Source organism: Nicotiana tabacum, chromosome 10 (assembly GCF_000715075.1).
Source record: "Nicotiana tabacum cultivar K326 chromosome 10, ASM71507v2, whole genome shotgun sequence".
NCBI lineage: Eukaryota > Viridiplantae > Streptophyta > Magnoliopsida > Solanales > Solanaceae > Nicotiana > Nicotiana tabacum.
In genome coordinates, this window is record NC_134089.1 from 17,360,592 (window position 1) to 17,375,232 (window position 14,641).

At 43.4% G+C, this 14,641-nt stretch overlaps 1 protein-coding gene across 1 annotated transcript in view; it reads left to right on the forward strand.

The window, feature by feature from the left end:
• Window positions 1-14,641, forward strand: part of LOC107828026 (subtilisin-like protease SBT6.1) — a 28,061-nt gene that overhangs the window by 7,518 nt on the left and 5,902 nt on the right. The window lies entirely within an intron of this gene.

Sequence of the window (14,641 nt, forward strand, 5' to 3'; positions counted from 1 at the left end):
CTACGCCCAAGCCACCATCCTCCTTTCTTAACATTATTGTATGCTCTTTTTCTTTATTTCCTTCCTATACAAAGTTTCTTCTAATTTTGTCTAAGGTCGTGTGTCCATTGCTGGGATAGGAAACAAAGACATCATATAAGTTGGCAAAGCTTCCAAAACAGTGTTAATTAGAACCTATCGACTACGGACCCAAAGATAGATATTGTTTCTTCCAGTTAGCAAGTTTCTTTTCCGTCTTTTCAATGATTTTTTTCCAAATTGAAAGAGCCTTCTTTGCAGCACCAAGAAGTAAACCCAAGTAACTAGTTGGAAAATTTTTCCACTTGACATCCCAGATTACCAAGAAGACTGTCCAAACCTACAACCTTATTAACAGGAAAGATAAAGCTCTTATCCAGGTTTATAACCATTTATGCAGGTAGAGACTTAATATCAACGCTTTTATGTATCTAATAACTTGGATTTATGTTCATGGGATATTGATGCTGCTAATGGTTTCCCGTGACTATGAAGCAAGCCCTCTTAGTATTCAGTTGCTAGAATATAGCAGACGTAGCCGTCTTAAGATCTCCCAGTAGTTTCCTGAGAGTTTTCACATAAGGACATGGATGACAAATCTTATACTGCAAATCCTTGCACTCGTGTTGCTATTTGAAAGATCAACTTCAGTCACCAAAATCTCGTTGAAACTTCTATGAGATGAGATTTGAATTGTGACAGGCGTATAAATGAGAGCTTAGTTTTTTGCAAGCTCTTACTTATCATCATTCGATTTGAAAACCCTGGAAGTTATCTGGCTCGTTATTTGTCCTTCTCTTCCAATGAAGATAACTCACTCTTTGATGCCTAAGACGAACTTCATAACATTTTGACTCCTGAAATTTGGAAAGGCTTAGCTATGTACACATGCGTTGTATCCTTTTCTGAGGCCATAAGAAGCTTTTCGTTAATGTCATAAACCCAAAATAGCTCACGGTTTAGTTTGGTAATTTCAATAGAATTGGGCGTGGCTTGAGATACCATCCAACTAATTTTTAACAGAAGCTGAAATTCTGGGCCAGCAGGAAAATTAGTGCACAGTAGCTGGACGGGGCCACTAGCAGAAAGTCTGGCAACATAATAATGGAAGTCACTTAGTACCAGCAGAAAGTTGTGCCACACAGCTGGACTGGTCCACTGCCAGCAATACCCATCAGTGGACATTTTTGTGTATAAATAGATATGCTTAGGCCTTGTTAGAAGGCAGATCTTACATACTTAGCTTGTACTTCCTTTTGTATATCAAGTAAATCCGAAAATTGGCCTTGGCCTCCAAACTCTTGTGTGTCTTTTACTTTATTGTTCTTCCAGAATTTGTGTGTTTGCCTTAGCTTGAGCACGAGTTTGTGCTTATTTCTTAATTAGGACTGAAGCTAGGAGCAACATAAAGGTTGTCTAGTTGTCCGCACGTAGCTTACTGGAGTTAAGCCCGTGACAAATTGGTATCAAAGCCATGGCGATAGACATGGCAAACCAGGGAGACGATGTTGTTCTGGGCAACGTTCGTGGGAGAGACAAGTCACCAACAAGAAAGCAGAAACAAAAGAAGAGAGGGACGAGCAAGGCGCGAGATCCTGCCTTGGGCGTAACAAGTGAAGGAATGACATATGAGCCACCTCCACAACAGGTTAGCCAAGGCGAGGAAGGTGATGGTTCATCCTCAGGTCGCTTAGACGTGCGGATGGACCTCACCGAGGCTGGTTTAAGTACTCTACACCAACGCCTTGAAGTTGTTGAAGACAACTTCTGCTCGCTTGAGTCTACTGCTCTAGAAGAACTAGGAGACGTCAAGGAGACTTTAGATCGTTTGATCGACGAGCACAAGGATGGACTGACCAACCTTGAGCTTAAGTTGACCGAGGCTGTATTGGCATTGCACGGGGAAGTTGAAGCTCTAAAACAACAACTGAAGGCAGTAAGGCTTGCTGGAGGCACAGATCATGTGACTGTGCGTGAAACCAAAATCGAGGGCCCAAAACCGAAAGAGTTTAGGGGCGAACGAAATGCTCAAGATGTAGAGAACTTACTTTGGAAGATGGAGGACTACTTTGAGCACCTTAACATCGTTGATGAGGCTGCCAAGATCCATGCAGCAACGATGTATCTTACCGACACCGCCATGTTATGGTGGATACGGAAGAAAGCTGATATGGAAAAGAGCATTTTCTCCATCAAAAGCTGGGAGCAGTTCAAGTTCGAACTGAAGCGCCAGTTTTACCCACAAAACATTGTTAATGAGGCTCGTTGAAAATTGTGAGAGCTCAAGCAGACAACTTCTATCCGGGAATATGTGAAAGAGTTTACCAAACTCATTCTTCAGATTCCCAACATGGCAAGCGATGACTTGCTATTCTATTTCATAGACGACCTTCAAAATTGGGCCAAACAAAAATTGTAGCGGCGTCAAGTTCAAGACGTCGATAAAGCTATTGCGGTGGTTGAATCCTTGAGTGATTTCAGGACGGAAGCCCCAAAACCCAGGGACAACCACTTCAAACCTGATAGAGACCACGGTTATTGGGACAAAGGCAAACAAATTGCTACCCTAGACCGCGATTCCAAAGAAGGCAACAATGCACATAATTGGCGCGACCAGTACACCCAAAGGAAGAAGGCAGTTGGCCCGCGCAATGCTTGCTACCTCTGCTAGGACCCTAGTCATAGCTTCAAAGATTGCCCTAGTTTACAGAAACTTGGAGCCTTGATTGCGGCCGAGCAGAGGCAAACAAATGATAGAGTCCAAGCTGAGAAACTAGACGAGGAGGCAGTTCAACAACAACCGGATCTAGCTCATCTTGCCAACTTGATATTGGGCGCAGTTGTGGTAAAGGAACCTACTTTGAAGCAGGTTGCTCAAAGAAAGCCTGACCTTGCCAAAATGGGTCGTTCGATAGACAACGCAGCGATGGGCAAGGGCCCTCAGATGAGGAAGAAAGGATCCCTGTTCGTGGATGCAAAGCTGAACGGACAACATGTTCGCGTTATGGTGGACACCGGTGCGACACACAATTTTGTGACTAAAGCAAAAGCTAAGTCACTTGGCTTTGCTATCAGTCCCAACAGTTCTGTGTTGAAGATAGTAAACTCCAAACCCACCAACATATATGAAGTTGCTCACAATGTACAACTCAACTTGGGAGCTTGGTTGGGGAGCGTGAACTTCTTTGTCGCTCCCATGGATGTGTTCGATCTGGTACTGGGGCTAGACTATTGGGACGTGGTTAAAGCATTCGTTTGCCCTTATCTTGACCAGATCTACATTTATGATCCAAGGAGTCCATGTGTGGTACCAACAATTCGGGTGCCGCAAGTCAATAGTCAATTGTCCGCAATGCAAATTGTGAAGGGCTTCGAGAAGGAAGACGCCACAATTTTGGCTGACAAGACAGAGACCAAGGTTGACAACACCTTGTGTGAAGGCGAACAACGAGTCCTTAATAAGGATAAGGACTCTACATCGGGAGCAAAATCGCCAGCCATGAATCTGAAACACATGGCACTTCCGAAGTTAGAGGATTCAAATAAGCAATCCAAAGAGTTGCTTGGGGTGGGGCATGTCAATCCGTCTAAGGAACCCTTTGGAGACGAGGGTGTTATGGAGCGAAGGCAGTTCAAAGGTCAAGTTCCCAATTCCTTGAAACTTTGTGGCGACGAGGACGTCTCCATTTCAAGTGGGGGAGTGTGTGTCGACCCGCCCAATTCACTACTGATTTTCCCGCCTAAGGGGCCACAAACCGAGTCAAACCTGGCTGCCAAAGGCCAGGGAATCTTTACACATGGAAGACACGGTCCCACGGCCCGCCAAAACAATCATGGCAGCCACTCTCTGCCAACAAGAACAAGTGTTGCACAGCTGGGTAAGACCACAATATCTCAGCACCATCATGGGAGCCATTTTGGGCCAGCAGGAATTAGTGCACAACAGTTGGACGGGGCCACTAGTAGAAAGCCTGCCAACATAATGATGGAAGTCACTTAGTACCAGCAGAAAGCTGTGCCACACAGCTGGACGGGTCTACTGCCAGCAATACTCATCAGTGGATATTTTTGTGAATAAATAGATATTTGTCATGGGCTTAACTCCAGTAAGCTACGCGCGGACAACTAGACAGCCTTTATGCTGCTCCTAGCTTTTGTCCTAACCAAGAAATAAGCACAAATTCGTGCTTAAGGAATAGCAAGCGCACAATACACAAGGCTGGGAAGATAATGAAGCAGAAGACACACAAGAGTTTGGAGGCCAAGGCCAATTTTCGGATTTACTTGATATACAAAAGGAAGTACAAGCTAAGTATGTAAGATCTGCCTTCTAACAAGGCCTAAGCATATCTATTTATACACAAAAATGTCCACTGATGGGTATTGCTGGCAGTGGATCCGTCCATCTGTGTGGCACAGCTTTCTGCTGGTACTAAGTGACTTCCATCATTATGTTGGCAGACTTTCTGCTAGTGGCCCCGTCCAGCTGTTGTGCACTAATTCCTGCTGGCCCAGAATGGCTCCCATGATGGTGCTGACAGATTGTGGTCTTACCCAGCTGTGCAACACTTGTTCTTGTTGGCAGAGAGTGGCTGCCATGATTGTCTTGGCGGGCCATGGGACCGTGTCTTCCATGTGCAAAGATTCCCTGGCATTTGGCAGCCAGGTTTGACTCGGCTTATGGCCCCTTAGGCGGGAAAATCAGTAGTAAATTGGGCAGGTCGGCACACACTCCCCCACTTGAAATGGCATGTGTTTCAGATTCATGGCTGGTGGTTTTGCTCCCGATATAGAGTCCTTATCCTTATTAAGGACTCGTTGTTCGCCTTCACACAAGGTGTTGTCAACCTTGTCCTTCTTGGTCTCTGTCTTGTCAGCCAAAATTGTGGCGTCTTCCTTCTCGAAGCCCTTCACAATTTGCATTGCGAACAATTGACTATTGATATGCGGCACCCGAATTGTTGGTATTACACATGGACTCCTTGGATCATAAATGTAGATCTGGTCAAGATAAGGGCAAATGAATGCTTTAACCTCGTCCCAATAGTCTAGCCCCAGTACCAGATCGAACACATCCATGGGAGCGACAAAGAAGTTCACGCTCCCCAACCAAGCTCCCGAGTTGAGCTGTACATCGTGAGCAACTCCATATATGTTGGTGGGTTTGGAGTTTACTATCTTCAACACAGAACTGTTGGGACGGAACGCAAGGCCAAGTGACTTAGCTTTTGTTTTAGTCACAAAATTGTGTGTCGCACCGGTGTCCACCATAACGCGAACATGTTGTCCGTTCAGCTTTGCATCCATGAACAGGGATCCTTTCTTCCTCATTTGAGGGCCCTTGCCCATCGCCGTGTTGTCTAACGAACGACCCATTTTGGCAAGGTCAGGCTTTCTTTGGGCAACTTGCTTCAAAGTAGGTTCCTTTACCACAACTGCGCCCAATATCAAGTAGGCAAGATGAGCTAGATCCGGTTGTTGTTGAACTGCCTCCTCGTCTAGTTTCTCAGCTTGGACTCTATCATCTGTTTGCCTCTGCTCGGCCGCAATCAAGGCTCCAAGTTTCTGTAAACTAGGGCAATCTTTGAAGCTATGACTAGGGTCCTAACAGAGGTAGCAAGCATTGCGCGGACCAACTGCCTTCTTCCTTTGGGTGTACCGGTCGCGCCAATTATGTGCGTTGTTGCCTTCTTTGGAATCGCGGTCTGGGTTAGCAATTTGTTTGCCTTTGTCCCGATAACCGTGGTCTCTATCAGGTTTGAAGTGGTTGTCCCTGGGTTTTGGGGCTTCCGTCCTGAAATCACTCAAGGATTCAGCCACCGCAATAGCTTCATTGACGTCTTGAACTTGACGCCGCTGCAATTCTTGTTTGGCCCAATTTTGAAGGTCGTGTATGAAATAGAATAGCAAGTCATTGCTTGCCATGTTGGGAATCAGAAGAATGAGTTTGGTGAACTCTTTCACATAATCCCGGATAGAAGTTGTCTGCTTGAGCTCTCTCAATTTTCGACGAGCCTCATTGACAACGTTTTGTGAGTAAAACTGGCGCTTCAGTTCGAACTTGAACTGCTCCCAGCTTTTGATGAAGCAAATGCCCTTCTCCATATCAGCTTTCTTCCGTCTCCACCATAACATGGCGGTGTAGGTAAGATACATTGTTGCTGCACAGTTCTTGGCAGCCTCATCAACGATGTTAAGGTGCTCAAAGTAGTCCTCCATCTTCCAAAGGAAGTTCTCTACATCTTGAGCATTTCGTTCGCCCCTAAACTCTTTCGGTTTTGGGCCCTCGATTTTGGTTTCACGGACAGTCACATGATCTGTGCCTCCAGCAAGCCTTACTGCCTTCAGTTGTTGCTTTAGGGCTTTAATTTCTCCGTGCAATGCTGATACAACCTCGGTCAACTTAAGTTCAAGGTTGGTCAGTCCATCCTTGTGCTCATCGATCAAACGATCTAAAGTCTCCTTGACGTCTCCCAGTTCTTCTAGAGCAGTAGACTCAAGCGAGCACAAGTATTCTTCAACAACTTTAAGGCGTTGGTTTAGAGCACTTAAACCGCCTCGAACATGTTTGCTCGTATTTCCAAAGGAAGTGCAGCCAAACCTCCATCTGCACCATGGCTAACTTGTTGTGGGGGTGGTACCTCACTTGTTGTAGCTATAGCGGGATCTCGCGCCTTGCTCGTCCCTCTCCTTTTTGGTTTACCGCCGGATTTGATTTCCGGGTTGGTGACTCGTCCCTTCCACGAATGTTGCCTAGATCAACATTATCTCCATTCTATCCGGGAGTATGTGAAAGAGTTCACCAAACTCATTCTTCAGATTCCCAACATGGCAAGCGATGACTTGCTATTCTATTTCATAGACGGCCTTCAAAATTGGGCCAAACAAGAATTGCAGCGGCATCAAGTTCAAGACGTCGATGAAGCTATTGCGGTGGCTGAATCCTTGAGTGATTTCAGGACGGAAGCCCCAAAATCCAGGGACAACCACTTCAAAACCTGATAGAGACCACGATTATTGGGACAAAGGGAAACAAATTGCTCCCCCAGACCGCAATTCCAAAGAAGGCAACAACGCACATAATTGGCACGACCGGTACACCCAAAGGAAGAAGGCAGTTGGTCCGCGCAATGCTTGCTACCTCTGCAAGGACCCTAGTCATAGCTTCAAAGATTGCCCTAGTTTACAGAAATTTGGAGCCTTGATTGCGGCGAGCAGAGGCAAACAGATGATAGAGTCCAAGTTGAGAAACTAGACGAGGAGGCAGTTCAACAACAGCCGGATCTGGCTCATCTTGCCATCTTGATATTGGGCGCAGTTGTGGTAAAGAAACCTACTTTGAAGCAAGTTGCCCAAAGAAAGCCTGACCTTGCCAAAATGGGTCGTTCGTTAGACAACACGGCGAATGGCAAGGGCCCTCAGATGAGGAAGAAAGGATCCCCGTTCGTGGATGCAAAGCTGAACGGACAGCATGTTCGCGTTATGGTGGACACCGGTGCGACACACAATTTTGTGACTAAAGCAAAAGCTAAGTCACTTGGCCTTGCGTTCCGTCCCAACAGTTCTGTGTTGAAGATAGTAAACTCCAAACCCACCAACATATATGGAGTTGCTCACAATGTACAACTCAACTTAGGAGCTTGGTTGGGGAGCGTGAACTTCTTTGTCGCTCCCATCGATGTGTTCGATCTGGTACTGGGGCCGAGGTTAAAGCATTCATTTGCCCTTATCTTGACCAGATCTACATTTATGATCCAAGGAGTCCATGTGTGGTACCAACAATTCGGGTGTCGCAAGTTAATAGTCAATTGTCCGCAATGCAAATTGTGAAGGGCTTCGAGAAGGAAGACGCCACAATTTTGGCTGACAAGACAGAGACCAAGGTTGACAACACCTTGCGTGAAGGCGAACAACGTGTCCTTAATAAGGATAAGGACTCTACATTGGGAGCAAAATCGCCAGCCATGAATCTGAAACACATGGCACTTCCGAAGTTGGAGGATTCAAATAAGCAATCCAAAGAGTTGCTTGGGGTGGGGCATGTCAATCCATCAAAGGAACCCTTTGGAGACAAGGGTGTTATGGAGAGAAGGCAGTTCAAAGATCAAGTTCCCAATTCCTTAAAACTTTGTGGCGACGAGGACATCACCATTTCAAGTGGGGGAGTGTGTGCCGACCCGTTCAATTCACTATTGATTTTCTCGCCTAAGGGGCCACAAGCGCTGCAATTCTTGTTTGGCCCAATTTTGAAGGCCGTCTATGAAATAGAATAGCAGTCATCGCTTGCCATGTTGGGAATCTGAAGAATGAGTTTGGTGAACTCTTTCACATACTCCCAGATAGAAGTTGTCTACTTGAGCTCTCTCAATTTTCGACGAGCCTCATTGACAACGCTTTGTGGGTAAAACTGGCGCTCCAGTTCGAACTTGAACTGCTCCCAGCTTTTTATGGTGCAAATGCCCTTCTCCATATCAGCTTTCTTCCGTCTCCACCATAACATGGCGGTGTCGGTAAGATACATCGTTGCTGCACGGATTTTGGCAGCCTCATCAACGATGTTAAGGTGCTCAAAGTAGTCCTCCATCTTCCAAAGGAAGTTATCTACATCTTGAGCATTTCGTTCACCCCTAAACTCTTTCGGTTTTGGGCCCTCGATTTTGGTTTCTCGCTCAGTCACATGATAGATTTTCAAGGCCATAAAGAAGAAGCATTGTAGTTACTAATGCAAATTGACAGTTGCAGACAAGTTAGAAGAGTGGAGACAGAGATGGAGGTGAAGAAACAAAGGTTCAAAGGCTCACTGGAATTAAAAGGATTAACCTCCTTTGATGTCAAATTCAAGAGTGATGGGAAAAGGAGTAGGGAAGAGATCTATCTATTATTGCAATATGAAGATCAATTTAATTTCATGGAATGTAAGGGGATTAAATGACAAGAAGAAAAGGGAGATCATAAAAAGTCAAGTGCTGAATTGGAAGGCAGCATTATTTGTATGCAGGAAACAAAATTGGAGGGGGATATCAAGGAAATAGTCAATCAAATTTGGGGTGGAAGATGGGTGAGGTACGCATGTTTAGAAGCTAGTGGCACGAGAGGGGGGATTTTGTTACTATGGGATTGCAGAGTATGGAAAAGGAGAGGTGTTACAGACGGGTGCATACACTTTGACATGCAAGTTCGAGGCTCTTTTACAAAATTTTCAATGTTATATAACAGGAGTGTATGCTCCAAATTGCAGAATAGAAAGAAGAACAATATGGAGAGAAATTGGTGCAGTGAGGGGATTGATGGAAGGCCCTTGGGTAGTCTGTGGTGATTTTAACGTCACAAGGTACCCTTCTGAAAAACGGGAATGCTCGAGGAGGTCCAGAAAGATGGTGGAATTCTCGGATTTTATAGAAGACATGGAGTTGATGGATCTTCAACTCGAAGGAGGCTACTATACTTGGTTCAAAGGGGATAATCATACAACCGCTTCTAGAATTGATAGATTTCTCATTTCAGAAGAATGGGATGAAAGCTTCAGAAATATCAAGCAAACTCTTCAACAAAGGTTGATTTCTGAACATTCACCAGTGGCTTTATGCTGTGGTGCCTGGGAACAAGCTATGGTGGCTGAACGTGGAAGGTTTTGATGACAGAATTAGAAACTGATGGACATCTTTTGAATTTTCAGGAAGACCAGACTATATTTTAGCTTGCAAATTAAAAGCTCTCAAAGGCAAGCTAAAAAAAATGGAGCAAAAGTTGTAAAGGAAATCTGGGATTGCAAAAATCAAAATTGCTGAGTCAATTGGCAGGTTTTGAGGCAACACAACAATTAAGAGCTCTGACAGAGGAGGAATCAGTGAGGAAGGCAGCTACCCTCATGGAGTTTGAGGATCACCTCAAGAACGAAGAAAGTACATGGAGACAGAAATCAAAAGCTCTGTGGCTCAAAGAAGGGGATAGGAATGCAAAGTTTTTCCATCGTACTGCCAATGCACACAAGAGAAACAACAATATTGATCAACTAATGATTCAAGATGAAGCAGTAGATGAGCCAGACAGAATAAAGAATGTGATCATTGAATTCTACAAGGGGTTATACACAGAACCTGAAGAGTGGAGACCGACAGTCAATTTCGAAAACAATCCCAAAATCTCTGAATCAGAGGAGGAGTCTTTACAGAGTAAATTTGAGGAACAAGAAGTCCTGAGCTGTCTGAAGATGTGTGCAACTGACAAGGCCCCAGGTCCAAATGGATACACAATGGGTTTTTTCATTAAGTGTTGGGATATTTTGAAGCACGACATCATGGAGGCCTTCAACAACTTCCATTCCCAGGATATGTTTGAGAAAAGCTTCAATGCAACATACATAGCCTTGATTTAAAAGAAGACAGGTGCGAAAGAATTAAGAGATTTCAGGCCAATCAGTCTGATAGGGAGTTTCTACAAAATGCTCTTAAAAGTCTTGACGGAAAGACTTAAGAGGGTGGTAGGAAAACTAGTAGATGTTCAACAAATGGCTTTCATCAAAGGAAGACAAATAATAGATGCAGTGTTGATTGCTAATGAAGTTGTGGATTCAAGAATCAAAAAGAAAGAACCCGGAATCCTATGCAAACTAGATATTGAGAAGGCTTATGATCATGTCAACTGGAGCTTTCTACTGAAATTGTTAGAACAAATGGGTTTTGGGCAGAAATGAATCAGTTGGATGAAATTTTGCATATCTACTGTTACATTCTCCATTCTCATAAATGGATCTCCTGAAAGTTTCTTCCATGCACACAAAGGTCTAAGACAAGGTGATCCTTTTCTATTCATTATAGCCATGGAAGGACTGAACAACATGATTAAAACGGTCAAAGTCAATGGATGGGTTAAAGGTTTCGAGGTTCACAGGAATGGGGCAAACAGTCTAGAGATCACACATCTTCAGTATGCTGATGATACTCTAGTCTTCTGTGACGCTGAAGAGGAGAAACTTAGGTTTCTAAGGATCATCTTGGTCTTATTCGAGGGAATTTCGGGACTACACATCAACTGGAGAAAGAGCCATATTTATCTCATTAATGAAGTTAATAACATGGAGCAACTGACATAGATAATGGGAGTAGAAGTAGGGTCCCTACCTACTGTATACCTTGGGATGCCTCTTGGTGCAAGATCCAAATCCAAAGAGATCTGGAATTCAGTTATTGAAAAGTGTGAGAAGAAGCTGTCAAGATGGAAATTGCAATACCTATCAGTGGGGGGTAGGCTAGTTTTAATCAACTTAGTATTAGACTCACTTCCTACTTACATGATGTCTTTGTTCCCAATTCCTGCCGGAATCATACAAAGACTGGACAAACTCCGAAGATCCTTCCTTTGGCAAGGGAACAAGGAGAAAAAGGTCTTCCATTTAGTTAAATGGAAGACCATCATAATGGCCAAAAAACAAGGTGGTTTAGGAATAAGAAATTTGAAGAATCAAAGCAAGGCTCTTAGAATGAAATGGCTATGGAAATATTCTCAAGAACCTCAAACTTTATGGAGCAAAGTGATCAAAGCTAAGTACGGTGAGGAAAATAACTGGGTGTCAAACAAAGTCAGCACATCATATGGAGTTAGTATGTGGAAATCCATCAGAGAACTTTGGCCTATAATGAAGATTCACTCTTCCATAAGAGTGAACAATGGAAGGAACACATCATTCTGGAACGATAATTGGTTGGGACATGGATGCCTAAAGGAAAGATACCCCGATATGTTTGGTTTGGCACAAAACCAGCATAAAACAATAGTTGATATGTGGAGTTATCAAGGATGGGAACTCACTCTTAGAAGATAGTTGAATGACTGGGAGATAACAAGATTAGCTGACATCTACAAAGAGTTGGAGGCATTTAAAGGATTACAGGAAGGGGTGGATTCACTTTGGTGGCAGAGGCACAACAGAGGGGTCTATCAGGTGAAGGATGCATATAAGATTTTGAATCAAAATGATCTTCAGATAGATGCATGCTTGGCCATGGAAGCATATATGGAGAACAAAGATTCCATATAAGGTAGCATGTTTCTCTTGGCTACTAGCAAAGGAGGCTGTATTAACTCAGGATAATCTCATAAAAAGAGGAATTTCTCTGTGTTCAAGATGTTTCCTATGTGGGGAAAACACTGAGACTGTTAGCCATTTATTTCTACATTGCAAGACAACAGACCAACTATGGAAAATCTTTATTAGTCTTAGGGGTATTTCATGGACAATGTCATGCAGGATAATGAAGTTCTTTATAGTTGGGAAGAAGCTGGTGCTGAAGCAACTAACAGAGATAGATGGAGGACTGTCCCGACTTGTATCTGGTGGACAGTTTGGAGGGAAAGGAATGCTAGATGTTTTGAAGATAGAAGCAACCCAGTACAGAAGATCAAACTCAATTGTATTCTTCTTTTTTGTTTTTGGTGTAAACAGATTTACACAGAAGATACATTGACAATCGTAGACATACTAGGATCTTGCTAGGTTGCACACCAGCACATCTACTTACCACCTACTTGTAAATTTGGTTTTCAGTACAACCTATGTACTGATGTTATTAATATATACAAAAGTTATCAATTCAAAAAAAAGAGTAGTCTATTTTTTGGTAAAAATCAGAATTTCCAAAAATAGTTTTGTTCAAAAGCTGAATTTCAGGGCACCGTTGGCTTGTTTAGTGGGATAATATTATTTCTTCTAGGATGTTATGATGACTTCCAGCTCCTTGGGGTGTTGGGGGGATATTTTCTTATTTTATGGCTACAAAAGCTAGGAACTCGCCTGGTAATCCCTGTGCAAGCTTTTGATTTTACAACAACAAACAATAACATGCCAATGTAATCTCACAAGTGGGGTTTTGGGGAGGATAGTATGTATGCAGACTTTACCCCTACCTTGTGCAGATAGAGAGACTGTTTTCGATTGACCATCGGCTCAAGGGGAACAAAAACATAGCAATTTAAAAGAAATACGATAGTGAAGAAGACATGAGCAAAGACGCGTTAACAACGACAGGCTAATAACAAAACTAATGCAGAGGAAACATCATATAATAATAGAAGTCTAAGAATAAGTAAATACGAGAATAATACTAGAACAACCGATAAAGAAAGGAAAAATATTGTACTATCCACTAACCTTCCACTCTACTTCTCGACCTCCCCACCTTTTTGTCAAAAGTTTTGTCAAGCTATGTCATCAGTAAGCTGAAGATGAGCCATGTCCTGCCTAATCACCTTTCCCCAAACTTTTTAGGCCTACTTTTGCCTAATCACCTTTCCCCAAACTTTTTAGGCCTACTTTTACCTCTCCTTAGACTCAGCATAGCCAACTTCTCACACCTCATCACTGGGGCATTCGTGCATCTCCTCTTCACGTGCCGGAATCATCTCAACCTCGTTTCCTGCATTTTGTCCACCACGTAGGCCACTCCTACCTTATCCCAAATATCTTCGTTCCTAATCTTATCTTTTTTAGTATGCCTATACATCTATCTCAATTAATGCTACTCTTTAGTTTTTACATTGAAGTATTGGACATTTGCTTACAATTACATGTGTTGTCTATGCGGTATTTATTTTAATTTTTTCTTTTAAATTCCGCTTCACTTCAAAAAAGCGAGCATTTCGCTTCTCGCTTTAAGCGAAATGAGGGTTGTCTTTTTTCCTCGCTTCACGCTCTTCACAACATTGCTTATTGTACAAGACGCCAGATGCGAGCCTCTATTTCATCCGCCCCGCCCCAATACGATGTGTGACATCCTCGTCAATCTCCTCATTATCTTGGATTACCGACCCAAGATACTTGAAACTTCCTCTCTTGGGAATGACTTGTGTATCAAGCCTCACTTTGACATCTTCCTCATGAATTGCGTCACTAAACTTGCACTCCTAGTTTTCTATTTTGGTCCTGCTCAACTTGAAACTTTTAGACTCCAAGGTCTGTCTCCAAACCTCCAGGCTAGCACTAACTCTGCCTCTCGTTTCGTCAATCAGAACTGTGTCATCCACAAATAACATGCATCATGGTACTTCCCTTTGAATGTGCAACGTCAATTCATCTATCGCTAAGGCAAATAAGAACGGGCTAAGAGTTGATCCCTGATGCAACCCCATCATGACTGTGAAGTGTTCGAGTCTCCTCCAACTGTCCTAACCCGGGTCTTAGCTCCATCAAACATGTCTTGGATTGTCCTAGTATATGCAACTGGTACACCTCTAGTCTCCAAACATCTCCATAGAACCTCCCTTGAGACTTTGTCATATATTTTTTCTAGGTCAATGAACACCATATGCAAGTCCCTCTCCCTCTCCCTATACTGCTCTACCAATCCCCTTATAAGGTGGATAACTTCTGTAATTGATCGTCCCGACATGAATGTGAATTGATTCTCGGAAATAGACATACTCCTCCTCGTCCTCGTCTCCACCACCCTCTCCAAATTCATAGGGTGGCTAGCAGCTTGATACCCCTATAGTTGTTGCAATTTGAATATCACATTTGTTCTTGTACAACAAAATCATTGTAGTCCACCTCCATTCTTCGGAAGCTTTTGATTTTATGAGTACAAATGGCGATTGGAGAAAGTCTTTCTTCAATTGAGGACATTCAAGA